A 26914-nucleotide genomic window follows, 5' to 3' on the forward strand; every position below is an offset into this window, starting at 1 on the left:
AATATGAGAATAGTTTTAGTCAACCTCACACTGCATTTTTTGGCAAATAAACCATTTTCGGAAAAAGTTAATTCTATTCTAGTCAGAATATAATCTGTTGGTTTGAAATGCAGTGTGTACTGAATAAGACAAGCTAATCCTTTGTGTGTGTGTGTGTGTGTGTGTGTGGGAGGGGGGGAGTTCCTGGAAAATAACACATGCAAATGGTATATAGAGAAAGTAATAAATGGAGAAAGATTCAGCTACTAAGTAAAACACTTAAAAGGCCACAGTAAAAATAAGGTTTGCGTTTTCTCTCACATTTCTATCCCCTAAAAGGAAAGAGAAAGAGAGAATGATGCTAACAAAGGTAATAGTCATAGGCACCAACCGCATAGGTGCATCAGGGCTGGGGTGGAGGACCTGAATGCTCTTGGGGCATGGAAGAAGCTGGCATCTATGGCAGCAGCAGATCCTGAGTCTTTGCTTTCTCTTCTTAGAATTTAAATTTGTTACAGATTTACAGCTCAGATTTAGAGAAGATAATATAAATTTACTTCTTTTGGAAGATTTCTCTCTTCTTCCATTTTCCAATTACTTTTGTGGCTACTTTTTTAGAATATGAAGCAGTACTTTACTGAGCTTATAAGCGCGATGACTTCTTGCTTTTATCCTGAGTTTTAGCCCATGAAATGGTTACTACTTACTTAACAAAGAAAGTAAGTGGGCTACTATTATACTGAATGTATTATTATACTGAAACGTCTCTGCTTTGTATTCTGGCTGCTATAAATTCTTCTGCTCCTATAGTCTATAACCCTCAGTACCATATGCCCATGACAACTTCTCATCTCATCACCCCTCTGATCCCATCTTCTCAATATCTACCCTTTGATGATACTTGCCTCCTGAAGATTTACTTGCCCCTTTTACTTCTGGAACTAAAATTAATTCTATTATTAGTTAGAATTCTCTAATTCTCATTTATACTCAGGCCCTTGTATTTAATGTTTACTATGAAGTTGTATGATAGGGAAGGAAGTGAGCATATTTGTTGTGAGCACTATATTGCAATAAAGCTGTTTATTCTAATTGATTAGTCTGAGCTGGGATCTAGACAGCTCCTGAGGGTTAACCCCATGCAATGCAAGTTATAGTCTTCAGTCTGTGTACTACAGAGTTGGAAATGTTATTTATTCAGGGTATTACCTCAATACTAATTTAACCATAAAATCCTTTATTAAATCCAAAGGCTAAATGACATTTATACAGTTACTCAAAAAGTGCCTAAAAAACCTAAATAATAAGCAATTATCTACATCCAAATAATAACAAAGCACTACCAACTGGCTAAACCCCAGAGTGCTTAGACCCATATTAATTAGCTCTGACTTGATTAGGCAGATATTATCAATGAGTCCTTTTAAGAGTTTGTTTTTATACCCTTTTAAACAAGTGATGTCATTGCCAATGATCACATCTTAGCTAAATCTAGATGAAATAGTCAATTATTTTCTGCACCTGGTACCTAATTAGCTTTGGTTTGTTTCTATTAATTAAGCCCAAACGTTAAGAAAGACAACACTGGTATTTCAAAGGGCCTCTACAAATTTAACACAAAAATTCTTCTTTCTCATGCTTTGAGTCTATTGCTTATGTTAATTCCCTAGCCCAAATTAAAATCATAGCTCACAGGTTCAGTTTTAGCTTATATTCCTACATACAGAATACCTACTTGTCCAGTCACCTGCATAAGGCAACTGTACTCTGTACTTACTACATCTGGATCCTGTCTCTTCTCCATCAAAAAAGATGCTACAGACTTATGGTTGGGGAATTTTGCTGACCTTTAAGACAATCTTTTCTCTTTTGCCCTATGCTCATCACAAAGTCAAAAACACTATCTTAAGTTGCATACATAGTGTCAAATCTCTTTTTATAACCCTTCTCTTGCCTTTCTATCCTTTACTGTTATTTGTATTTTGGTCTAATTTATGTGCCCAGTCTACTTTATATGGAAATAATCTTCAGAAACCATGGCACAAATTTCTCCTTTAACGTCCAGCTTTTACAAAACTACCTTCAAAGGATGGGCTCCAAATCACAGAGGCTCAAGCAACAAAAACTGTTGCAGCCTCAGTCTGGTAATTTACTCTGCTTTGGCATGTGTGTGCAAAAATGTGGCAGAACTTTGCCTGCTCTGCCCAGATCCATTGACATGGGACTCCCGTGAAGAATGACACGGTGGAGACATACCTGCAACTGTGAGCTCTAGAGCTAGGCTCCCTTCTGTTAGCTTTTCAGGGAAGGGACCAAGCCAGTATGTTTTCTGTAATGATACATGTAGATTTGTGGCATAATATGAATATGAAATAATAGTCCTGAGGGCAGTAACAAAGTTGGAGCAGAGGGATTTACATAATCATGGTATAGCTGCAACTGTGTCATTATTATGCAATGTCCCTACTCTGGCTATAATGGCTGTCAGCCTGACAGTATTACCATTAACATATTATATTGTTAAAATACCAGTAATTTATATATTTTATAAAATGTGCATCTGTCTGTTTGCCTGTCCAGATGTCTGTTTTGTTCAAGAACTCCTCCTAAACAGTAATAGGTAGGACCACCAAATTTGTTATGTAGCCTCCTTGTCTCCTAACTTACAGCAAGCTCAGGGTTTGGTTGTCCCCCTTACACATACTCCTTTATCCCCAGTCTCCTGCTCAACTCCCGCCTAGTTCCTCAATGCCCTGCCATGACTCTTGCACCCTCCCCCACACGATACTACCCCTCCTGCTCTGAAGGACCTGGGCAATGTTGGGTAAGTCTTCTAGTATTAGTATAAATAAGTTCCTGCCCACTTTTGGCACTGGATGCCATTCAGGCCTAAGCAGAATACAAGTACCACTAACTACTGTCTACACACAAATGCAAGGAGTATGGAGAATAAAAAGGAAGAACTGGAAGTATTAGTACATGAGTTAAATTATGACTTAATTGGCATGACAGACACTTGGTGAGGTAAATCCGATTAACTGAAATTTTGGTATAGAAGGATATACCTTGTTGAAGAAGGCCAGGCAGGATAAAAAGGAAGAAAATCTTGCAACGTACATCAGAAATATATACTTTCTGTTGGAAAGGTAATATGCCAAAAGACAATTTTTCCAGTAAGGTTCTTAGAATGTATTGGGGCCAAATTTTGTTTCAGGAAGTGAAGGAAGTAGTGCTTAATTTGTAATATAAAATTTTTTAATTTGTAATTTCAAAATGTTTAAAATTACAGACCAACACGCTGCCCTCTGAGACTTTTTAATTTGAAATGATAAAGATACTGGGGATCAAGCAACCTTTTTTTTTTTTATTATTTCATATATGCTGGGGCAAGCCCATAGGTGCCAGGGCTATGGAATTCAAACCCTAGAGATGCCTGGGATCAGCCATGTCAAGCCTTGGCACAAATTACATACTGGGAGAAAGTAACAAGGAGTACAGACCTTTAGACTTGATTCTGATCAATAGGGAGGTACTGTTTATGAATCTTTGGGTGAAAGCGATCATGAAATGGTAGATGTCATGATTCCAAAGAAAGGAAGAAATGAAAGCATCATATCAAGGACAATAAGTTTCAAAAAAGCAGACTTGAACAAACTTAGAACTGCAATATTGTAAAATTATTTCCAATTTGGGGACAACTTATGCCTCCAGATCAGCAGCACAGCCATGGGCACCCGTATGGCTCCACAGTATGCTAACATCTTTATGGCTGACTCAGAACAATGTTTCCTCAGATACCGTCCCCTTTTAACTCTTCTCTACTTACGCTACATCGATGACATTTTTATGATCTGGACCCATGGCCAAGAAACACTGGATGTATTCCACAGAGACTTTAACAACCTACACCCCACCATCAATCTCATCCTGGACCATTCTACATGAGAGATCCATTTCCTGGACACCACTGTACAAATCACTAATGGTATATTAGTGGTAGAAATGTAGCCGTGTTACAAATCAGCAATGGAAAATTAGACACCACTCTCTACAGAAAACGCACTGACTCATACAGTTACTTACATGCCTCCAGCTCCCATCCAGAACACACCATACGATCCATCATCTATAGCCAAGCCCTTCGATACAACCGCATCTGCTCTAATCCCACTGACAGAGACCAGAAACTTCAGGATCTCTACCAAACATTTATAAATCTCAACTACCCACCCAGAGAAATAAAAAAGCAAATGGAAAGAGCCAGACGAATACCTAGAAACCATCTACTTCAAGACAGACCCAAGAAAACCAACAATAGAACACCACTTGTCATCAGCTACAGCCCCCAACTTAAACCTGTCCAACACATTATCAATAAACTACAGCCTATACTGGAACAGGATACTAAACTCTGAGAGGCTCTGGGAGACAGACCCATAGCCTTCTATAGAAAACCACCTAACCTTAAGATGATTCTTACCAACAACCACAGGACATACCACACTAATACCAACCCTGGTACCTTCCCTTGCAACTAACCCCATTGCCAGCTTTGTCCACATATTCACTCTGCTGATACCATTATTGGACCCAACCAAGTGAGTTATAAGATCTAGAACACATATTCCTGTGCATCCAGAAATATAATTTATGCTATCATGTGCCGAAAGTGTCCGTCCACTATGTACATTGGACAAACATCTCAGACACTTCACCAAAGGATCAATGCCCACAAAACAGATATCAGACAGGATCACAAATAAAAAACAGTTTCTTGCCATTTCAACCAGAAAGGGAATTGTTTCAACGACTTGATTACCTGCATTCTGCTTCAAAGACCTTTTCACACCAGACTTGAAAGAGAATCCTCTGAACTGTCATTCATGCTTAAATTCGACACTTTACATGCAAATTTGAATAAAGACGCTAATTATCTTACCCATTACAAAGATAGCTTCCCCAATTATCACCTCTAATATCATTAGCTTACAGACTTTTACCTCCCCCCCCCCCCCATGCCTCTTCTGTTCTGAAATTTGATTTGTCCTTTTCACATATGTTCATTTTTTTTAATTGTAGCCTTTGGTATATATGGTTGTGACAATTTTCTTCCACTATTTGATCTGAGGAAGTGGGTCTGGCCCACGAAAGCTCATGACCTATTAAACCATCTTGTTAGTCTTTAAAGTGCTACACAGTCCTGTTTTTTTGTTTCTAATGGTAAATTAGACACCACTCTCTACAGAAAACCCACTGACTCATACAGTTACCTACATGCCTCCAGCTCCCATCCAGAACAGACCATACGATCCATCGTCTGTAGCCAAGCCCTTCTATACAACCGCATCTGCTCTAATCCCACTGACAGAGAACAGAAACTTCAGGATCTCTACCAAGCATTTATAAAGCTCAATTACCCACCTGGAGAAATAAAAAAACAAATTGAAAGAGCCAGACGAATACCCAGAAACCATCTACTTCAAGACAGACCAAAGAAAACCAACAATAGAACACCACTTGTCATCACCTATAGCCCCCAATTTAAACCCGTCCAACACATTATCAATAAAATACAACCTATACTGGAACAGGATACTACACTTTGAGAGGCTGTGTGAGACAGACCCATAGTCTCCTATAGACAACCACCTAATCTCAGGATGATTCTTACCAACAACCAAGGACATACCACACTAAAACCAACCCTGGAACTTTTCCTTGCAACAAACCCCGTTGCCAGCTTTGTCCACATATTTGCTCTGCTGACACCATCATTGGGCCTAACCATGTCAGTTACAAGATCAAGAACACATATTCCTATTCATCCAGAAATACAATTTGTGCCAACAGTGTCCGTCTGCTGTGTATATTGGACAAACTTCTCAGACACTTGGCCAAAAAATCAATGCACACAAAACAGACATCAGACAGTTTCACAAAGAAAAAACAGTTTCTTGCCATTTCAACCAGACTGTGAGTTGTCTCGATGACCTTACTACATGCATCCTGCTTCAAAGAGACTTTAACACCAGACTACAAAGGGAAGCCTCAGAACTGTCATTCATGCTTAAATTTGACGCTTTACAAACGGGCCTTAACAAAGATGCTAATTATCTTACCCATTACAAAGATAGCTTCCCCAATTATCACCCCTAATATCATTATCTCATAGACACTAACCTCCCCCCCCCTCTGTTCTGAAATCTGATTTGTCAATTTTATGTGTTCACTTTTTTTGATTGTATCCCTTTGGTCTATATGGTCATGCCAATTTTCTTCCACAATTTGATCTGAGGAAGTGGGTCTGGACCATGAAAGCTCATCACATAATAAACCATCCTGTTAGTCTTTAAAGTACTGTATAGTCCTGTCTTTTGTAAGCACCAAGAACAATGTTTAACATTGCCTGGGAAGAAAATCTAAGGAAGAAAATCAGCAGAGCTGGCAGCTTCTCCAGGAGACAGTATTTTAAAGGCACAACTGCAAACTGCCCCTGTGCAAAGGGAAGAAAGGAAGAATAGTAAAAAGCCAATCTGCCTCCAGCAAGAGCTTTTTAATGAACTGAAAATCAGAAAGTAATCTTCCAAAAAGTGAGATAAATTACTAAAGAGCAGTATAAAAGAATAGCGTAAGTATGTAGGAATAAAACAAAGACAAAGGCATAAAAAGAATTACACTTAACAAGGGACATAAAAGACCGTAAGAAGACTCATAGAGTCAAGAGGTTCTTCAGAAATATTGGGAACAATGGATAGTTAAAAGTGTAGGCCCTCAGCTTAGCAGGGAAGGAGAGCTTACAACCCAACTTAGCTTAGTGTCATCTATACATTTTATAAGCATAATTTCCACTCCATTATCCAAGCCATTAGTGAAACAGACTAATGCTGGTACTACAGGACTCAGGACTGATATCTGCAGGACCCCAAGAAATACACGTTCCCATTTCAATAGAAAACCATTTATAACTACTCTTTTTATCACAGTCTTTCAACCAATTGTGAACCCATTTTATAGTAATTTCCTCTGGTCCATAGTTCCATAATTTGCTTATGAGACTATCATACAAGATGGTGTTAAAAAGCTTACTAACATCAAGATATATCACATCTACTACTTCTTCCTTCTCCTGTTAAACAAGGATATTGGATTGGCTTTGGCATGAGTTGTTCTTGACAAATCCATGCTAAGTATTCCTTATATTCTAATTATCCTCTATTTCAGTGTTCCCTGTAAGCTGTATGCTTGTGTGGTCACTGAGGAGAGACTCAAAATGTCATCCAGCTGATTAACAGAGATCCCACAGCTAAGGTTTTTGTTTAAACTGGTGGTACAGAATTGCATATCCTGTGGTGCACATGAAAAAATTCATTCTCCATATGGAGGGGAAAAAATCTGCACATGGATGGAAAAGATTATTTGAAACATTGTTCTTGGTGATTACAAATTGATCATCTCATACTTTGTTCCAGTTTCTTTACAGGCATCAAAGTTAGGCTTACTGCTCTATAATTTTGTGGGCTCTTGTTCCCTTTTTAAAAGAGTTACTAAGTTTCTCTTCTTCAGTCCTTTGGGACTTTATCCAGCCTCCCTGAATTCTCAAAGATAATTAATAATTCTAAGATTGCTTCAGCTAGTTTCTTAAGTACCCTAGGATAAATGTCATCTAGCTCTGCTGACCAATTATACTTAGTTTATCTAAATATTCTTTAACAACGACCACCCCTTTTTGGCTTAGATTCCTTCCCACATAATTGTTTTGAATATCTGGTCACTGTTAATCTTTCAGTGAAAACTGAAGCAAAATATGCATTAAATCCCCAGCTTTCTTGATATCACAGAGTCACAGAGTTAGAAGAGACCTCAGGAGGTCATGGAGTCCAACCCCCTTACTAAAGCAGCCTACAAATTCAATCAGGGTCATAACATCAGAATTTAAGGCCAGGAGGGATCATCAGATTGTATAATCTGACCATCTGTGAATCATGGAACACCAGTACCATCCATTGCTGCACCGACGCAAACATACACAGCTCAGCTGCTGAGATAAGTACTAGGACCCTCCTGTGCTACCACCTCAGCATCTCCAGGAGAGAGGCTAAGGGAATGCCTGCTGAGTGAGGGGACCTTCCAAAGTGAAGTCCAATATTATTAATAGCCTAAAAGGTGGAGTCCCATATTGCCTTTATCCTGCCCTGGCATAGGCCTTAGTAAGGCTTTTGATTCACTTCTCCCATTTTCGTTTTCTTTGCTGTTTTGTAATAGGGAGGACATTTTTAAAAAAGAGATAAAGAGGAGGGTGTATCATAACAAAGCAAAAAACACTGAAATGGTGTAACTCCTGCAAAGTTACACCATGTCTGTGTATGGCAGCACCTGAAACATTACTTTGATCCCTATTAATTGGATATTCATAAATAATAAGATGAGAAAGACATCTTGGTCAGTGATTTTTTCAGTTGATTTCTTTATCCTACACGTTTCCTAATAATGAGCCACTTTGGAATCTGAGCAAATGCGCAGATCCCAAAAATGCAAAAAATTCACTTATTGAAAACCAAGATCTGCCAGACGAGTCATTGACTCTGAAGTGTTTCAAAATGTATGAAATGATTTGACTTCATTAGGATTAAGTGTTTTAAGGATGTCATGATACAAAGTATGCTTTGAAGATGAAAAGCAAGCAGTTTCTAACTTGAAGAGCTTTATTTTGAGTCTTCAGACAACTTTCTTTTATTTCCCGGCATATAATTTGTGATGCATCAGCATGAAAGGCTCCAAAATATAAGGAAATAGATTTTTTTAAATTACTTTACTGTTGGGAAATTGTAAACCCCATCCTTGTTCCCAATCCTTACTGTATCTGATTTGTCAGTTTTAATAACTATTTCAAAGGGATATTATGTACTCAGCACCAGATATGGACTAGTCATAGAATTTGCTTATGCTCACCAGATGTATTCATAATAACATACTTTAATGCTGTAGCAGCTTTGTTTCTAAGAAACTTAAACAAGGCATTTTATGCACCACATCATCTAGTGGCTGGCAAGTATAATACAGTAGGGGTGCACCTAGACTGGCAAGATTTTGTGCAAAAGCAGCTTTCCCGCTCCTGCTCAAGGATAAGCCCTCTTGCGCAAGAATACTTGCGCAAGAGGGCCAGTGTAGATAGGCACCTTAAATTTTTGCACAAGAAAGCCCGATGACTAAAATGGTCATTGGAGCTTTCTTGCGCAAAAGCACATCTAGATTGGCATGGATGCTTTTGGGCAAAAGCACTTTTTGCGCAAAAGCATCCTTGCCAATCTAAACACTCTTTTGCGGAAATACTTTTAACGGAAAAACTTTTCCGTTAAAAGTATTTCCGTAAAATCATGCCAGTCTAGACGTATCCTATAGGATTCCATTACAGATATCACTCCCTCAGCCTTTGCAGGAAACAGGCATTAAACATTATAAATATTTATCATGCCAGCCCTGTTGGATTGTGCATTATAACAAACCTAAAAGAATGATTGTACAGTACTTGATTTCTTTTACTAATCGCGAGCTCTTCCTCTCTTTCTTGTAGAAAGTGTGTATAATAAACCGTTGGGAATAACCACTTTTCTGGAAGTAGCCAAAACATATCTTGAGACAATAGGCATACAAATCCCACAGTAGCCAGCCAATCAGCCCCAGCACACTTAATTTGCGAGAGCTGTCAGGTGTGAAGGGGGCTCATTCTGTACAATGAGGAAGTTGAAGAGGAAGTGGGGGTTTTTTTGGAGTGGGAAATGAGAGGATGGTGGTGAAGCTATAGCAAAAGACAGGGAAATGAGTGTTTTGCATTCTATTTCCAGTTATGCTACAAGTTTGTTGTGTGTGATCTTGGGCAAGTTACTAACTTCCTTCAGTCTTACTTTCCTCATCTGAAAATATAGTATAATATGAGACAATTAATCTTTGTAAAGTAGTTTGTAATTCTGATATAGGTGACACGTTAGATATGTATAAGTGTCTGCAGCACAGTCTGTATGGGTCACTAGAAGGGCTCTGAGTTGCACTTCTCAGTTGGAGACTGACTGGGAGGAAAGTGAACTAGCAGCTCCCATGTTGCATGAGAAATCTGCATGCGACTCAGAACTTACTGAAGCCCCATTGTTGTTTGCCAGGACCTCCTTGTGCAAGGGTAGACCAGACAGTAACAGTTAGTTTGATTTGTTACCAACTGCTAGGAACCTTTTGATAAGACAAGCCACTTCAGCTGGGACCAGCCTAAAAAGAACCCACTAGCGATTAATGTTTTCCTTTTAAGTGGCTGTCTATTTTTCTACATTGCTATATTAGCTGTTTCTATTGTTGTCCTTGTTTGGTCATCTTCCTTTCCACAAAAGCCACAATATTGTTTATTTGGCTGAATGTATCTCTGTATAGTTATTTGCAGTTTATTTCTCAAGTTCTAGAGGGTTTAACATAGGGATACGAATAGTTAACCAGTAGACCTTACCCTTAATGGATGAGGTTTACCAGTTTTGGTTAGCTGGTGGGGCTGGAGCAGCTCCCTGTCAGCAGGAAGCAGGGAGCTGCTCCAGTTCTGGAGAACCCACCACAGGTAGGGGCTGCTCCGACTTGCCAGCCAGAGCAGTCCCTGTCCATGCCGGACCCAGCCCGGCTCCCTGCCACAGCCAGGGCTGTGATCGGCTAACTGGAGCAGTCCTATCCGTGGTGGGCCTGGCCCAGACCTTTTCTGCCCCCCATTGCAGGCAGGGGATGCTCCAACCAGCCAGCTCGAGCAACCCTTGTCTATGGTGGGGGAGGGGGCCACTCCAAACTAGCCACAGTGGGTAGTTGAGCCGCTCCAGCCCAGTTGTTTAACTGATTAACGAATTAAACTGGATTTTACATCCCTAGTTTAACATATACTATGACTACAAAGCTATGTGTACACTGGTGGCTCCTTGCACAAGAGATCTTGTGCAAGAGAGCGTCCATGCAGCCAGAAACACAGCGCAAGAACGCTGAGTTCTTGCACAAGAAAGCATTCACACTGGCGGGACACCCTTGTGCAAGAATGTGGCTCCATGTGCTGGGGTGGCAGGGGCTGAAGAGGCAAGCCCCGTGCCCCGCATTTGGGCACTGGGCGGCCCCAGCGCCGTTGGATGCAAGCGGCTCTGCCGAGCCTGCTCAGCGGCGGCCACCTATGCAGGTGCAGGAATTTCCCCAGCGGGTGCTCCAGGGGAGCAGAGGAGGGGCCATGGAGTGCATGTGCCGGCATCTTGGGAAACAGGCTCTGGCTTTGAAAACGGAGGGCTCCCGCCCCGGAAAAGAGGGGTAAGGACTGAGGCCAGCGAGGTGCCGGGAATCAGCGGAGCCAACCCGGTTGGGCCTACGGCCATACCGGACAGCCTGGCAGGCTCGGGGGGCAACAAGGGGGCCAGAACGCCCAGCGGACCAGAGTGTCAGGAGGGTCTGGAGGAAAGGCGGCACCAGCCCGCTCGGACCCGGTAGGAGCAACTGTGGGACCCAGAAATTGCGAGAGCCAGATGGTGGACGACCCGAGGGAAGGAAGGAGCCAGGACGGGACCAAGAAGGACCCGAGGGCCAGTGAGTTGCAGCATTGACCCCCCCCCCCCGGTCGAGTAGGGCGTCATTGACGCTTATTCTTAGGGTCCTGGGCTGGGACTTGGAGAGAGGGAGGGCCCAGGTTCCCCTTCCTTCACGGCTGGTGCTGGGGTGTCATAGCGACTCAACGGGGAAGAAAGGACTTATAGACACAAGAAAAGAGGAGCGAGGCGATGGGCCAACCCTGGGTCGGGGAAGGACCCATAACACCCCGGAACCACTTCAGCCATGGCAAGAGGTCACCAGCGGTGTCTGTGGGCGTGTGCAGGACCCCCACTGGGAAACGCACTTAAAGGGACCCCCGGACAGCTGTTTCCCTGCTGCTGTGTGCTTAGGCACCTCTTGGAGGGACCGAGAGCCACAGCCACGCCACACAGAACTCCCACTGCAACGCCTCGGGCACCACAGCCCCTGGCTACTGGCCCTGGGCACCCTTGCCCCTCTGCTCTGCTGTTCCAGGCATGGACCTGGAGGAAGACCCCGGTCACCAGTGTCCTCTCACAGCCATTATCGAAGCCGTGAAGCAGCTGCACCAGGGAGCCATGTTGCTCCAGAGGGAGCTGGAGACAGGGCAGCACCTGCAGGCCCTTGTAATCGATGCTGCAGCTGTGCTCAGGGACCCCTCACCCCACCACCGACAGGCACCTGTGGAGGTACGACACCAGTGGGGACTGGTGGGAGCACCGGTGCTGGGACAATGGGGAAACCAGCACTGGGTGCAGAACTTCTGGATGCGCAGGGGGACCTTCCACAAGCTCTGCACCTGGCTCATCCCTGCACTCCCGAGGCAGAACATGCGCCTGAGCCCTGCCATCCCCATGGACAAAAGGGTTGTGATCGCCCTCTGGAACTGGCCACTCCAGAAAGCTACCGCTCCATGGCAAACCAGTTTGGGATGGGCAGGTCTGCAGTCAGCATGGTCGTCCAGTAGGTAAGGCCCCGGCAGGCCCCCCCGGGTGAGGCATGGGGCCAGGCCGGGAGTGGGGTACTGTGTGGGTGTGGGGAAGCCCTGCACCCAGCAGGTCACGCTGTCCCTCCCTCAAGTAGCCGCGCCGAAGGGGGGAACCCCTGGGAGAGGAGGCCCTGGTGTGAGTGGGGGGAAAGGAGCATTAGAGGGAGGTGGGCATGCCTAAGGGCCCCTGTACCCACCGCGTCTCATTCTGTGCATCCCCTGTGCTCCCATGTGCCCCTCTGCAGGTCATCTGCACCATCAATGACGTCCTGCTCCAGAGGGTCATCCACCCCCATGACCTGGATGCCACCCTCACCGGCTTCGCCACCCTGGGGTTCCCAAACTGCAGGGGAGCTGTATACACACCCATCCTGGCACTGGAGCACTGGGTGGCCCGATTCATCAACCTCAAAGGCTACTGCACAGAGGTGCTCCAGGCCCTCCTGGACCACTGGGGCAAGTTCCAAGACATTTATGTGGGGTGGTCCAACTGAGCCCATGACGCAGGGGCAAATGAGCATTTTGTGGGGCCCAGGGCAGCACAATTTCGCGTGGCCCCCCCTTTGACACAGCGCATGCGCGGTGGCATCATGGCACATGTGCGGGGCTTCTTGAAGTGTGGAACCCGGGGTCGTCGCCCTACTTGTCCTGCCCTATATCCACCACTGCCATGATACCTGCATATTCCAGCACTCAGGCCTGTGCCACAGGCTGGAGGCAGGGACCTACTTCCCCCAGTGGGACTTCACTGTCCGGGCCGTCAACATGCCTGTGTGAATCATGGGGGATGCGACCTACCCCCCAATGGCCTGGCTCATGCGACCGTACATGGGCCGACTGGACCACAGCCAGGCCGCCTTTAACGCCCACCTGGACCAGGCCCACAACCCTGTGGAGTGCGCCTTTGGATGCCTGAAGACATACTTCAGGTGCCTCCTGACCTGCCTGGACATGGGGATGCAGCACATCTCAGAGGTCATGTGTGCTGTGTCCTCTACAGCATAATCAAGGGGAAGGGGGAGTCCTTCCTCCCATGGTGGGTGGCAGGTGAGGGCCAGGCCTACCAGCAGCCTCAGACAGCCCCCACCCGGCAGGCCAACCACGACAGGGTGCGGACCCGGGAAGTCCTCTGGGTGCTGCTTGATCAGACTTCACAGTAGGCCGTGCCTATGCCTCCGACCGCGGGGCTTCCCCTGTGCCCCCACTTCCCGCTCCCATCACCAACCCTTCCCCCCACCCTTCCCTCACCTCCTAATAAAAAGCACGCACTCGGGTAACATGTGATGGTCGTTTATTTACAATGGGAAGGGCGTGGGTTGTGGGGAGGAGGGTGGCACTCAACTGGGAGGAGGAAGAAGGGCTCCAACACAGGAGGGCCTCATGGGTGGGAGGTGTGGCCTCTCCCACTTCCATGGGTGCATGGGTCTTAGTGTCCCTAGTGTGGGGGTGGGCTGCACCAAGTGGTGCTGAGGGGGGGCCATGTGAGGGGTCATGGGTGAGGCGGGGGGAGGGCTGGGCATGCCGGAGAGGCAGCGGGAGTGGGGCCCGGCCATGCTGTGCTGCGGTGCAGGGCACGTGCGCTCCACGATTGTGCCCAGGAGGGTGCACATGCAGTCGCAGCGCTTCATGTACTGGCCCCACACCCGCTCCTGCCACGCCTCATCTGCATGTATCTTAGCGGTGAGTGAGTGCTCAATGTGCTCAATCGCACAGACGTGACGGCGCAGCAGGTGGTGGCGGTACCAGGAGTGCTGCGACGGGCCCTGACTCCTCAGCATTGGCAGGGCGGGTCTGGATGGTCCTCGCTGGCAGGGGATCCCACTGTGGGGGAAGCAGACAACAGTGAGGCGGTCAGTGAGCCCTGTCCCATGGTGTTCCGGGGGCCCTGTCCCTTCCTCCCCATGCCACATGTGCCATGATGCCTGGGGACAGATGCGGCCAGTGTGGGGGGATTCCCCGTGGGACAGCGGGGGGGGGGGCTGAGGTGGCCCATGTGCTTCTAGGGGGCCGTGGGTGCAGGGGGGGCCTGTTGTGCCTTCCCCATGGGCAGCTACCATGTCCCATGGGCGGCCGTGGTGGCGTGCAGTGTGCGGCACCCTTCGGGCTGTGTGGGGTCAGGGCTGTGCCCTTGGGGCTGGGTTGCTCCCAGCCAGAACTGCCCCCCCGGCTGGGTGTGCATGACCCCTGGGGTCCCGGGCATGTGCTGGGACTGCCTACTGCATCCGTGTGTCACTTGGTCTGGCTGCACAAGGTTGCACGTGCTGCGTGCTGCGGTGCGGCGTGTTGCCAGGGAGAGCCATGTGCCGTTCCCTCCCCTTCACCCTGTAGTCCTCCCTGCCTCCTCCGCCCTTGTGCATTGCAGCTGCGACACTCACCGGAGGATCTCTCGCCAGCCTCCGAGAAGTCCCGAGACATGTCCTGGCTGCTGGGCTGGGCTGGTGGGGTCTGGCTGCCTTCCTCCTCCTCCTTAGTGGACTGGTTGCCTTCCTCCTCCTCCTCCTCCTCTTCCGGTTCTGGCAGCTGGACCACCGGGGTGGCCACCACCAAGTCGACCCGCGCCTGCAGGGCCTCGGCCCCCATGTTCCTCAGGATGGCGTCCAGGCGGTGGTAGCAGGCTCAGCCGCCCTCCCCTCCCCCACTCTCACTTGCCCACACATAGGAGAGCCACAGGTCTTTGACCTTGGCCTGGACCTGTTCAAAGGTCTGGGCCAGGTGTCCTTTTGTGGCCAGCGCTGGGCCATCTGGGCAAAGATGTCCGTGTTTCGCCTCATGGACTTTGGGTCCCGGAGGGTGCCCTGCTGGCCCCAGAGGTTGAGGAGGGTCTCAAACTTGGCGGTGCCCCAGTGGGCCTGCTGGGTGCTCTGGGATGGCTCCTGGGTGGGGCCTGCAGGACGTCATGGTGGCTGGGCAGCTGTCATGACTCCTTCTGGCTGCTACCCAGGCAGCGTGTGCTGCGCAGCTCCACAGGGTGCCTGTGCCTTTAAGGGTGGGCTGGCTAGGGGGAACCAGTGAGTTGTGATTGTATGTACGGAGAGGCCACCTGTGTTTTTTTTCCTGAAGGCCAGTTCTTGTGCAAGAAGCCCCTGCCGCTTCCACACTGCCCTCTTGCTCAAGAGCTCTTGTGCAAGAAGGCTTACGCTTGTTAGAAAGGAGAGTAGCTCTTGCGCAAGAAGCCCTGTCTTCCGACACCGTACTGTAAATCTTCTTGCGCAAGAGCGGGTGGGCAGTGTGGACACTCTGCGGATTCTTGAGCAAGAACCCACCAGTGTAGACATAGCCCACGTGTCTCATCTGTAAAAACAGATAAAAACTAACAGGAAAGTAGCAGTTACTAGTGTGCGTACCTGTGGGCTTTGCAAGAAGTGTCTAGAACACAGGTTCCCAAACCAGGTGTGAAGAAATCCCAGGGTGGGCAACCCAGCTCTCCCTCCCACCCCCGGTAATCCGCCCCTCTTAAGAAAGAGCCCACGCTAGCATTACCTCCTGCAAAATGGAGGTATCACTGGCTTCCTGCAGCGGGGGGGATGGGAGAGAGGGGGCGGGGAGTCCCGCAGTGGTCCAGGATCTCAGGAACTGCGTGCGCTGCTTCCCCTCTCCAAACAGCTGGTGTGCTTCCTGAAAAGCTGGGTCTGTTGTGTACCAGCGACTTCCTTCTGCCTGCTGCTTTCCTGGGTGAGGGGGAATGAAGGGGAGTGGGAGTCCTGGGTATGCACCAGCTCTAACTGCTCGGGCAGCATGCACCTTGATCCTTGCTCCCTGTACACTACCTGAGCAGTTGGAGCTGGAGAGTACCCAGGACTCCCATTCCCAACCCCCACACAGGAAGGCAGCAGGTGGAAGGAAGTCGCCGGTACACGACAGCTTTTTTTTCAGGAAGCTTGCCGGCTGTTTGGATAGGGGAAGCAGCACACACGCTTCTTGAGTCCCCGGACCTGGCGCGCAGCTGTGGGACTCCCAGGTACCAGCCTAGCTGCCCATTCCCCTCACCCAGACCCCCATGAGTACCCTGCCCCAGGGCTGGATGGAGACATGGGCGAGCTGGGCATGCTCAGGGCACCAACCCATGGGGAGCGCCTGATGGCACCTGTAAGGGGCACACGGAGTCCCTTACAGCTGCCATCAGGAGCCGCGTGCCCGGCTCCTACAGCGCTGGCCCTGCGGCGCAGGACAGCAGCGCCCTTGCCCCCACAGCTGTGGGGCCCTGCACGGCCCGTTGCATGCAGCAGCAGCACTGGCCGGGCCGGGCTGGGCAGCGCATGCGCCGTGCGCCCTGGGGGTGGGCTCCGGGCTGCACGCCAGCGGCCGTGGCTGGCCCGCGCATGTGCCGAGTGTCCCAGGGGTAGGTCCTGGCCTTCGCGCCAGTGGCTGTGGCGGGCGTGCGCATGCACTATGCGCCCAGGGGGCAGGCCCGCGCATCCTGGGGGGGGGGTGGGCCCACACCACATGCGCCCTGCACCCAGGGGTGGCACCGCATGCCGGGGCCCAGGGCGCCAAAAGGGCTCGGGCCAGCCCTGCCCTGCCCTGCCCTGCCCCTCTGCCCAGACTCCCACAAGTACCCTCCCTAGACCCCCAAGAGTAACCTGCCCCCCTGCCCAGACTCCCACAAATACTCTACCCCGGGGCCCACCTACCCCCTGCCCAGGGCTGCCCCTGCTCAGGGTCCCACCTGCCCCCTGCCTAGACACCATCAGCACTCTATCTCTGCTTCCTAGCCAGACACCCACTAGCACCCTGCTCCTGCCCCTCTCTTCTGGATAGACACTCACTCCAGCTTGCCCCTGCACCCTATTTTCCATCCAGATTTTGCACCCCATCTGTATCCCACTCAGTGGCACACTGGATCCCCTGTCCTGCACACTCATTTTTGGTACCCCTCATTTTTGGCCCCACCTCAGAGTATAGAGGGGCCCACAAATCCACTTACCATGGAACCCCAGAAGAGTTAATCTGGCCTGAGTCCTTGAACCTCAGGCCTACTTACCCTCCCCGCATGAGGCTGGAGTGCTAGGGGAGGGAGGTGTCTCAGTTGAGGCCACATCAGAGGGGCTTGGAAGGTTGTTTTTTTGCATCTCACTTGTGTGGTTCCTGACTGATTTTTCTGTGGGTAAGTGATCCCTTACCCAAAACAGTTCCCTGACCCTCCCATAAATAAAGACAATGCTGAAACATTTGTGTTGGGCATATTTTATTTAAAAATGAAGTCTGGCCAACAAGCCCCCAATTGGGGCCAAGCACCCATCTGGCTGCAGCATCATAACCCCCCCTGCATTTCCCTCCCAACCCTGAGCCTATCGTACACTGGAACCCCTTGTCCTGAGCCTCTCACATCTCCAGTCTTCTGCCACAGCACAACTGCACAACCCACACACTGCAAATCTATGTCCTGTGCCCATCATACACCCAACCCCTCTGCCCTGAACTCCTGCACCCTCACTTCCACAAGCCTGTGGTTTGCTCAGCACCCCAACCCTCAACCTCACCCCAATACTCTCCAGCCTGGAGACCCCTTCAGAAGCCAGTAGCCCCTTCTCCGCCTCCTCCTACACCCAAATTCCCTCCCAGAGCTTGTACCTTACATCCTTTCCCACACCCAAAACCCTCATTCCCTCATTTCAAACCTAGGATTTCCCAACTCGTGAAGAAAATGCAGCATCATTCTTCACATTAAATTTGATTTGTTTCTGTTATGTCTTATGTTAAATTACATTTTATTAAATTTTTGTGACAAGAAAAACTGCATATTTTTAATTTTAATTAATTTTTATACCAAGTTTTTGTTTTTTTTTAATTTTAAATTACTAATTGAATTTTTTGTTAAAAAGGGGCTTGGATTATGGTAAAGAAGAGGTGGGGAGATATGAGGGTTTCTCAAAAATCAAAAGTGGTGCATGATGACAAAAAGTTTGGGAACCACTGGTCTAGAATTACAACTTATTGAACTATAGTTTGTTGTCTTATAGCTAGGATACTATCCATACATATTCTCTCATGGCATGACACAAGATTGCAGGACTTCTGCCTCAATTTCCCCCAATGGAGTCATCACACTTTGTTATAAATGTGACTTAGGCCTCCAGCAAAGTCACCGAGGATTTATCTACACTACAGAGAAGATCGAAGCTACTGCAGTCGATCTTCCAGAGTTCAGATTAGTGGTTGTAGTGAAGAGATGCTAATTTGAACAGAGAAGGCATCTTTTTCTCATAGGTTCCACTCTTGACTAATAAGCAGTTAACTTTTGCTTGGAGTTGGGCAACATGAGTCCTACTTAATTAGACTACAGATCAGCCCTTCTCAAACTAGCATCCACTGTGGAAATCTCTCTTAATTAATAGCGTCTTGTAACTGTGCTGCTTGAGCTCTACTGAGTGCTCTACAAATCTTTTCAAATAGACAAGAGACTGCTTGAGCTCTTATTATTATTTACATTACAATAGCACCAGAGATATGGCTACAGAGCAAATACAAACCCCAGGCTGTTCCTGAGGGGTTACATTTCTAAGTGGGGTCAAACCCAGCGCGGTGAAGCTTAACAGTAACATTCTCTACTCAAGTGACAGAGATGTGAATTTAGGGAGAAACTCTGGAATCTCAATCCTTGAGCCAGTGGATGGAAAGGGTTGAGCTCTGGGAAGAATGTAATTATTGTTCAGTATCATTCTTTCTGCCAGCCAGAAAGAGAACTTCCAAAATGGTGAATGCTCAATGTCAGTGGGAGCTTTTCTCCCTAACCTGCCTCTGTGCTACCCTAGTAAGCCATTTTTCCTATTTCAAAATCATGCTAGTACATAGAGATAGGAAACAGACCCACAGGATAACCCACAGGGAATGTAAACCTGTAATTCACCATCATTAGATCTCACTGAGATGGCTTGGATCAAAAAGACCCCCTTGAGACTGTTATCCAATATGCCGATCATACCACTAAGCCTGCCTACCTGCCCTGTGAGTGCCCCACCACCCTGTCCTGCTGAGGCAGAAGTTCTGATCACCCCCAGCAGAGGCACAGAGTAACAGCCCCTCAGCAGAGTAACAGAGATACTGAACCAACGCAGCTCTGGGAGGGCTCAGTTACAGGGCCTTGTCAACACTTAAACCACCAAAGAAATCCATCTTACTCTGTAAAAAAGTTGTATACAGAGCAAAATCATAATGTTTTCTTTCTTTACCAATGAAAAAGAGAGATGCACAGCTGCTGCTCCCTCCCCAAGTAACAATTATTTACACTGGATCTAATAAACAAAAGTGTTACAGCAAGATTTAACTGTTCTCACGGGGGAGGAGGGATGAGAAGGAAGATAAAGAACCTAGCATTTCAGGGCCACTCTAATCCTCCCACCCATCCTGTGACTTCTCCATGCAGCAAATGCAGAAAGGATAAAGAGCCCCTGGTGTTGCATATTTGCATATGTCATGCTCTCATTTGCATTTCCTTCTTGGATCCCTTTTGCGCAAGGGGTTTTGGCCCAAAAAAGCACTGTGTAGATGGCTCCTTGCGCAAAACCCCCCTTTTGTGCAAGAGCCATTCTTCCTCAAAAAACGAGGGGAGGATTCAGGAGGTTGGGCCAAAATGCGGTTGCAGCCCACCCCTAAAACCAGCTCTGTTGGCGGCCCCGGGCAACCGCCTGGCTCACCCACCCCTAAGACTGGCTCTGGCTCTCTTCATTTAGGCAAGGAATGGGCATCTTGGACTTGACATGGTGGTACTTTTGCAAATAGTTTTTATGATCACATGTAAGCTTCTTCCATAGAGCTGTTGTGTGGGATACAAATGATGGAGTGGTGAGTGAATTGTGTAAAGCGGGTCAGTTAATTCCAGAGAGTGTTTGTATTGGTGCTCAAAATCAGCATGATTAGTTGGGAAGTTTTTCAGTAGTAAATTACTGCCTGTGCAGGGTAGTTCGGGAGAGTAGTATTACTTCCATCAGATACAATAAAAAGTACTCGATTGTATGTGTTGATTGCTCAGGTCAAAAGAGATCTCGTTAGTCACAACTGGTTTAGTAGGAGAAAAAGAAATGACTAGGAAGTCCATTTTGTATTTAAAAGTCACAATGGGACACATTATAGAAATGAAAAATTGTAAGTAATACACTCTGGGTGAAATCAAGGCCCCACTAAAGTCAGTGGGAAAAACTATAGACTTCAATAAGTCTAAATGAATGAATTAACACAGGATAGTAAGTACAGGTAGTCCCCGGGTTACGTACAAGATAGGGACTCTTGGTTTGTTCTTAAGTTGAATCTGTATGTAAGTCGGAACTGGCGTCAACCGCTGCTGAAACTGATCAGTTTCAACCGTGGCTGAATCTGGATGCCAGTTCTGACTAACATACAGATTCAACTTAAGAAACCCAGGCATTCCCAAGTCAGCTGCTGCTGAAACTGATCAGCAGCTGATTCCAGGAAGCCTGGGGCAGAGCAACTCTGCCTCGGGCTTCCTGTAGTCAGCCGCTGGTCAGTTTCAGCAGCGGCTGACTTGGGGACGCCTGGGGCAGAGCAGCTGGGGTGCTGCTGGGTTGCTCCAGTAGCACGGCTCCTCGGCGCTACTGGAGCAACCGAGCAGCACCCTAGCTGCTCTGCCCCAGGCGTCCTGATTCAGCCGCTGCTGAAACTGACCAGCAGCGGCTGAATCAGGACGCCTGGGGCAGAGCAGCTGGGGTGCTGCCGGGTTGGTCCGGAGCAGCGCTGCGGGACCAACCCGGCAGCCCCCAGCTGCTCTACCCCAGGGGTAGGCAAGAAAAGCCTGGTCTGCTGGGGGGGGGGGCACTAGTTGCACCCCCCCCCCCCCCCCCCGCAGCAGACCAGGGAGACGGGGGTGGTGGGACCGTCCAAGTCGTCCACAGCATTGCTCCGTCTCCCTGGTCTGCTGACCTGGGAGACACGGAGCAAAGCCGCAGAGCTTGCAGGCAGCGGGACAGTCCAGGCGTGCCGCGGCTGTCCCACTGCTGGCGTGCTCCGAGGCTTTGCTCCCCATCTCCCTGGTCTGCTGGTCAGACCAGGGAGACGGGGAGCAAAGCCGTGGAACACGCCCGCAGCGGGACAACCCGGGCGTGCTTGGGCTGTCCCCCTGTGGGCGTGCTCTGCGGCTTTTCTCTCCGTCTCCCTGGTTTGCAGGGAGACGGGGAGCAAAGCCTTGGAGCACGCACGCAGCGGGACAGTCCAGGCGCACTTGGGATGTCCCGCTGCGGGCGTGTTCCACGGCTTTGCTCCTGTCCCCCTGGTCTGCTGGGGGGGTCCAGCAAAGCCACTGGACCCCCCCAGCAGACCAGGGGGACAGGAGCAAAGCCGCCCAGGCGGGGGGAGTCCCGCTACCTGGGCAGCTTTGCTCTGGGGCAAATGAGCAAAGCCGCCCAGGCAGCGGGACTCCCGCCGCCTGGGCGGCTTTGCTTGGGTGTCCGTGGTCTACTGGGGGGGGGGGGGTCCAGTGGCTTTGCTGGACCCCCCCCCAGCAGACCAGGGAGACCGGGAGAAGCTTTTCTCGCCCCGGAGGACACGGGTGGCGATCCACCGCCCGTGAGCTCCGGGGCGAGAAAAGCCCCGTTTGTAAGTGCGGATCTGACATAAGTCGGATCCGCGTAAGTCGGGGACTGCCTGTATGTAGCGAAATATCCAGAGTCTGCTCTGCCAACAGAGATCTTCAGAAAGCAATGACGTTTATGGCCTTATATTAGAAAATGAAGAGTTTAATTTCACTTTTACTTAAGGCTCTTTGAAGCAAATATGTCATTGGGTTTAACCACATTTTTATAATTTAGCGCAAAAAATGCACTGTTCTTATAAGTATAAAAGATAATACAGTATGGAAGGAACAGGATGTTAATAACGCATGATTTAGCCTTCATATTGAATTTCCTGGATTATGTCAGTTTGAGTGTTTTAACATTATCTTTAAAAGTGTGTGTGTTGCAGCTCCTCCTCCTTCCTTGCCTGTTGCAGCTGCCTCCCAGGGTGCTGACACATGTGCGACACTGCCAGCTCCATGCCACCTCAGCCACCAAACCCCAGCAACCTGCAGGGGGCAGCACTCAGCCCCTTCATGGGATGTATCATGAAAGCCAAGAGGGGCCCACAGGAGACCAGCTGGTTCCCAGCACTACAGGCCATTGCACCAGGTCAGAGTGCCCCCAGCCCTGCGCTGCAACAGCTGCCCACATGTGGGGTGAGTGGGAAGGGCCAGGGCTGCCCAGGTGGCTGCAGAACCCTAGCATACTCCCCCGAGCTCCCCACTGATGCTGTGGGGAGGGGAGGGGAGGAGCAGCGCATGCGCTTCCCCCTCAAGCCAGATGCAGCATAGAGCCTGGGGGCTTTCTCCGCACCCTCTCCCCTGCAGGAAGCCGGTGCTGGGGCTATAATCTTGGAGGAGGGGGGAGAGGAAGAGGCACAAGACTGGAGCACCACTCAGGCAAGTGGCGGTTCTCTGCTGGGTTGTGGAGCATCGGGGCCCTGGACCTGGAGGTAGAAGTGCCAGAGGCATTGGAGCAGGAAGGGAGCAGCACACAGCATGAAAAAATAAGTCCCCCCCCCACACCCATCATGCTCAGACCCTGCACCCCAGTGCCTCACACCCCCCTCCCCCACCACACCTCCAGCCCACTCCTGGCTTGGAAGGGATTAGGACTAGGCTGCAGGCAGCAGGAAGAGGAGAAAGGGCCCAGGCTGGCATCTCCAGGGATGAGATGGGGTAGGAAAGAGGAGAAAGGACCTGGGCTGGTGTGGCTGAGAGTGGGGGTGGGGAGAGAAAAGGTTAATCGCCGCTTCATTTTACTATGTCTGGTAGCCTAATCTCCATGCCTCTGGTGACAGAGGCATGTAGTCTAGATGTACCCTTAGGGTCTATATTTCTTTTCATCATACTTTAGCACCTGAGTGATACTGCTTAAATGTTGTGTTTTAAATGAAATGCTGCCATCGTGAGGCTAACAAACAAAAAAAAACCTTACAGCTTTTTCTAGATGTCATGAATATTTATATATAGGAATTTTACAAAAATTACTGAACAAGTTCTTCATCTCAATATAAATAGCTACTTTTATAGTCCATCAGTTAATGGAAATATTACATCATTTAACAAGTGTACAAACACACATGCCCCAGTTCTGGAAAAAAAATACCTGTCTGGGATGGTGTACTACATAATACTTAGTCCTGACTTACTGCAGCAGAATGGATTAGGTGACCTATAGAGGTCCATTTCAATCCTACAATTCTGAAATTCTGTGTGCTTAACTTCAAGCACATAAGCACATGTTTAAGTCTTTGAATTTTAATGATGAATCAGGAACTAACATATTGAGAATTTATATTGTCCGAATAAAAATTGCTGAGGATGTCATATAAATTTATCTGAAAATGAAACTGGGAAATGTAATTTATTTCAGCAAATATTTTGGATAAATTGCATTAAGCTGCCTGCAGGGCATTACTCACATCAACATTTACATTAATGTTCCCTTTGCTTCCTCAGATTGCCCTGAAATTGCCCTGGCTAATTGTGCTTAGAAAAGAGGTCACATAATGCATCAGAAGGAAGCAAGGCTGGAATGAAGACTGGATCTGATAACATGGTATATTTTTTCATTTAAAATATAAGATAGGGGTTCCTTTTTAGTACTCTATGCCCATGATTGTATACAGTAATATAAAATAGGAATTTTCAGATTTCCATTTTTCCAAAGATTATTGTTTAATGTGGCACAAAGAAACCATCGTGCTCTTTATAAATGTCTAATACAAATAGATCAGAATTCAAAACACTGAGGGCACATCTAAACTACAAAGATTTTTTGAACGAGGATCTTTCTGATTGCAGGAGGGGGAGGAAGAGGACATGGCCTCTGTCACACTGTCCTTGGAGCCGGTAGCTGCGATCTAGGACGTGTCCCAGGCATCGTTTGATGCTGGGGAGGGTTCTTCACGTGAGAGCTCTCAGTTTGTCACACAAACAGGGCAGGGGAGGCAGGCGCAGAGGGGGCGGGGTATGAGCATCGCCCGTCCTGCTCGGGCTGGACATTGTGCTGTAGTTTGTGCACGTGGAACCATGTGCAGCGTTATTGTGTGCCATGCAGACTCTGTAGGCAGCCCCTGAGCCCAGGCTCCTGCTCCCAGGTTCAGGGAAGGCCACACACACATCTGGCCCTGGGATGGGGGCATGCCATGGGGACACCACCTGCCACGGCTAGAAGCAGGGTAGTCCCAAGAGTGCAGGCATGACCCCAGACACACCAAGGAGTGTCTCACACAGCACACGGGCATGTCTGCATGTGCAAGGCACTACCTGCTCCTGTGGACAGTGCTGCGAGGTGCAGGTGTGTGTGCAGGCCCCAGGGAGGGCCAGGATATTCCTGGCTCCTCTGCCGCCCATGGGATCCCACTGTGTCCGGACACTTCCCGTGCCTGCTTGTCCATGGTGGGGAGAAGTGGGCAGCATGATTCCCTGGGCACCTTGTGGCCCCTGTGAGGAAGGGCCTGCCGTGCAGGCCATATATGGCCTTGCTCCAGGGATAGCCCCTGTCCTCTGGCCCAAGGACTGTTGGTCACTGCTCACAGAGGAGGTCACAGCCTCAAGCACTGTGTCTGCTTGGATAACTGACTGCCTCTTGCTCCTTGTTTTCTCCCCAGCTGGGGCTGACGGGCGAGCCACACCACTCAAGCCAGCCGCCCGACCCCAGGGGACTGAAGTGCTCTATGGACCAGGAGGAGCTTATGAGGCAGCATGTGGCCATCCTGCATGACATGCAGCAGACCCTGGCGCAGAAGATCTGGGAGGACGCAGAGTAGCGGACCCACATGTGGGGCCAGCTCGTGTGGCAGGGTGACAATGTGTGCTATCATGCAGGAAATGGCAGCACACCCAGCTGCTGTCACTGCTCCTGCCTACTACCCTTCTGCCCCCCGTTATGCTCATTCCCCCTGTCCCTGTCCCACAAGTGATACTCATGCCCCCTCCCCAAGTGATGCCCATGTCCCCTTCCCCTGCCATCCCTGACCCCACTCCAGTCCCGCCTCCTGATTATCCCCCTCTGGTCCCAGGACCCACCCAACCCCAAGTTCACCGAGGTCCCCACACCCGAGGTGAGGCAGCCAGCAGCCCCCCATGCCCTCCCCGACCTGAGCCCCCCTCCCAGTTAGGAGCCCCCTCCCCTTCTCCAGCTTTTTTAAATGAAAGATCAATACAGAGTTCATTTTGTTCAAAATCAAACAGGTGTCTTTATTGAGAGGCCAGGGAAGGGGCGAAGGGAGGGGTTGTGGTGGAAAAGGGATATTGGAGCAAGCTAGATGCCCCTAGGGGGGAAGCCCTGGGGAGAGTTACTGGGGTCCTTGAGAGAAACTCTCCCTCAGGGCCTTCTGGATGTGCCTGATGAACCTGCAGGATGGCAGCTGTCCACGGCTGATGAAAGTGTCTCCCCTCACAGCTGGTCTCTGACCCCCTACCCAGGAGGAAGGCCTCGCCCTTCCTCTCCACTATGTTGTGGAGAACACAACACACCTAGGGGATGTTGTGCTCTCCCACTTCAAAACATGCCTTAAGGCACCCGAAGGTGCACTTGACCTGAATCCTGGCCCGGTTGAGGTGGGCATTAAATTGGTCCCTGCCAGGGTCCAGGTGACCAGTAAAAGTCTTCATTATCCACAGCATCAGGGGGTAGACCACATCCCCCACGATGCAGAGTGGCATCTACACATCCCCAACCACTAAGTCATGGTAGGGGAGAATGTGCATGCCTCCAGCTTGCCATAGATGCTCAAGTTCCTAAATACGCAGGCGTCTTGTGCCCTGCCTGACCCTGTACTGTACAGAATGTATTTTAATTTATAATAGCAAAATTCTGCTTTCATTTACACTACCGCAAATCTGGAATAACTCCACTGTTGTTGGATTCACTCTAGATTTACACTGATAATTGAAAATAGAATATAGCTTTTTTCTTCCCTTGTCTCTTCCGGTTTACCACAAGAGAAAAGGCAAATACTCTTTCATCTCATCATTATTTCTTAGCTTGTTACTTTCTATCTTTTCCTTCTGAAAGCTGCTGATATGGTGCTTTTCAAAAAAAAAAAAAAAAAAAAGTGTGACCAAAAAAAAAAAACCATCTGTGGGAAAGACTATTGGAATTCCTGACTTTTTATGTTTGCGATATTACAGCTTTAAACTCTAATAACTTTTGTTCTGGTAAAATTTGCTTCTTCCTAAGCTAGTCCTAATTCCACTCAAAATTGCAGCCAGCATGAGAACATTGCAAGAGAAATAAAGTTAGCAGCAGCCAGTCTCCTAGGATACAGATCTCTACCAGGTCTGCCAATGGGACAGGGTCAAAAGGGAAATTTCCCCAGCGCCCAGTAATTGAAAGGCACCTGGGTCTCCTGGTCACTGCCACC

General features: G+C 48.7%; 1 long non-coding RNA gene across 2 annotated transcripts; it reads left to right on the forward strand.

Annotated features, from left to right (window-relative positions):
• Positions 1 to 22526: 22526 nt before the first annotated feature.
• Positions 22527 to 25688, forward strand: LOC106732412 (uncharacterized). Of its 2 annotated transcripts, none has more exons than XR_003090489.3 (3): positions 22527 to 22650; positions 24003 to 24102; positions 25157 to 25688. It is a non-coding gene; the product is annotated as an uncharacterized LOC106732412 (long non-coding RNA). The 2 variants fall into 2 exon arrangements; XR_003090488.3 differs by having other exon boundaries at positions 22619 to 22697.
• Positions 25689 to 26914: the final 1226 nt, after the last annotated feature.

Source organism: Pelodiscus sinensis, chromosome 6 (assembly GCF_052426305.1).
Source record: "Pelodiscus sinensis isolate ZL-2025 chromosome 6, ASM5242630v1, whole genome shotgun sequence".
NCBI lineage: Eukaryota > Metazoa > Chordata > Testudines > Trionychidae > Pelodiscus > Pelodiscus sinensis.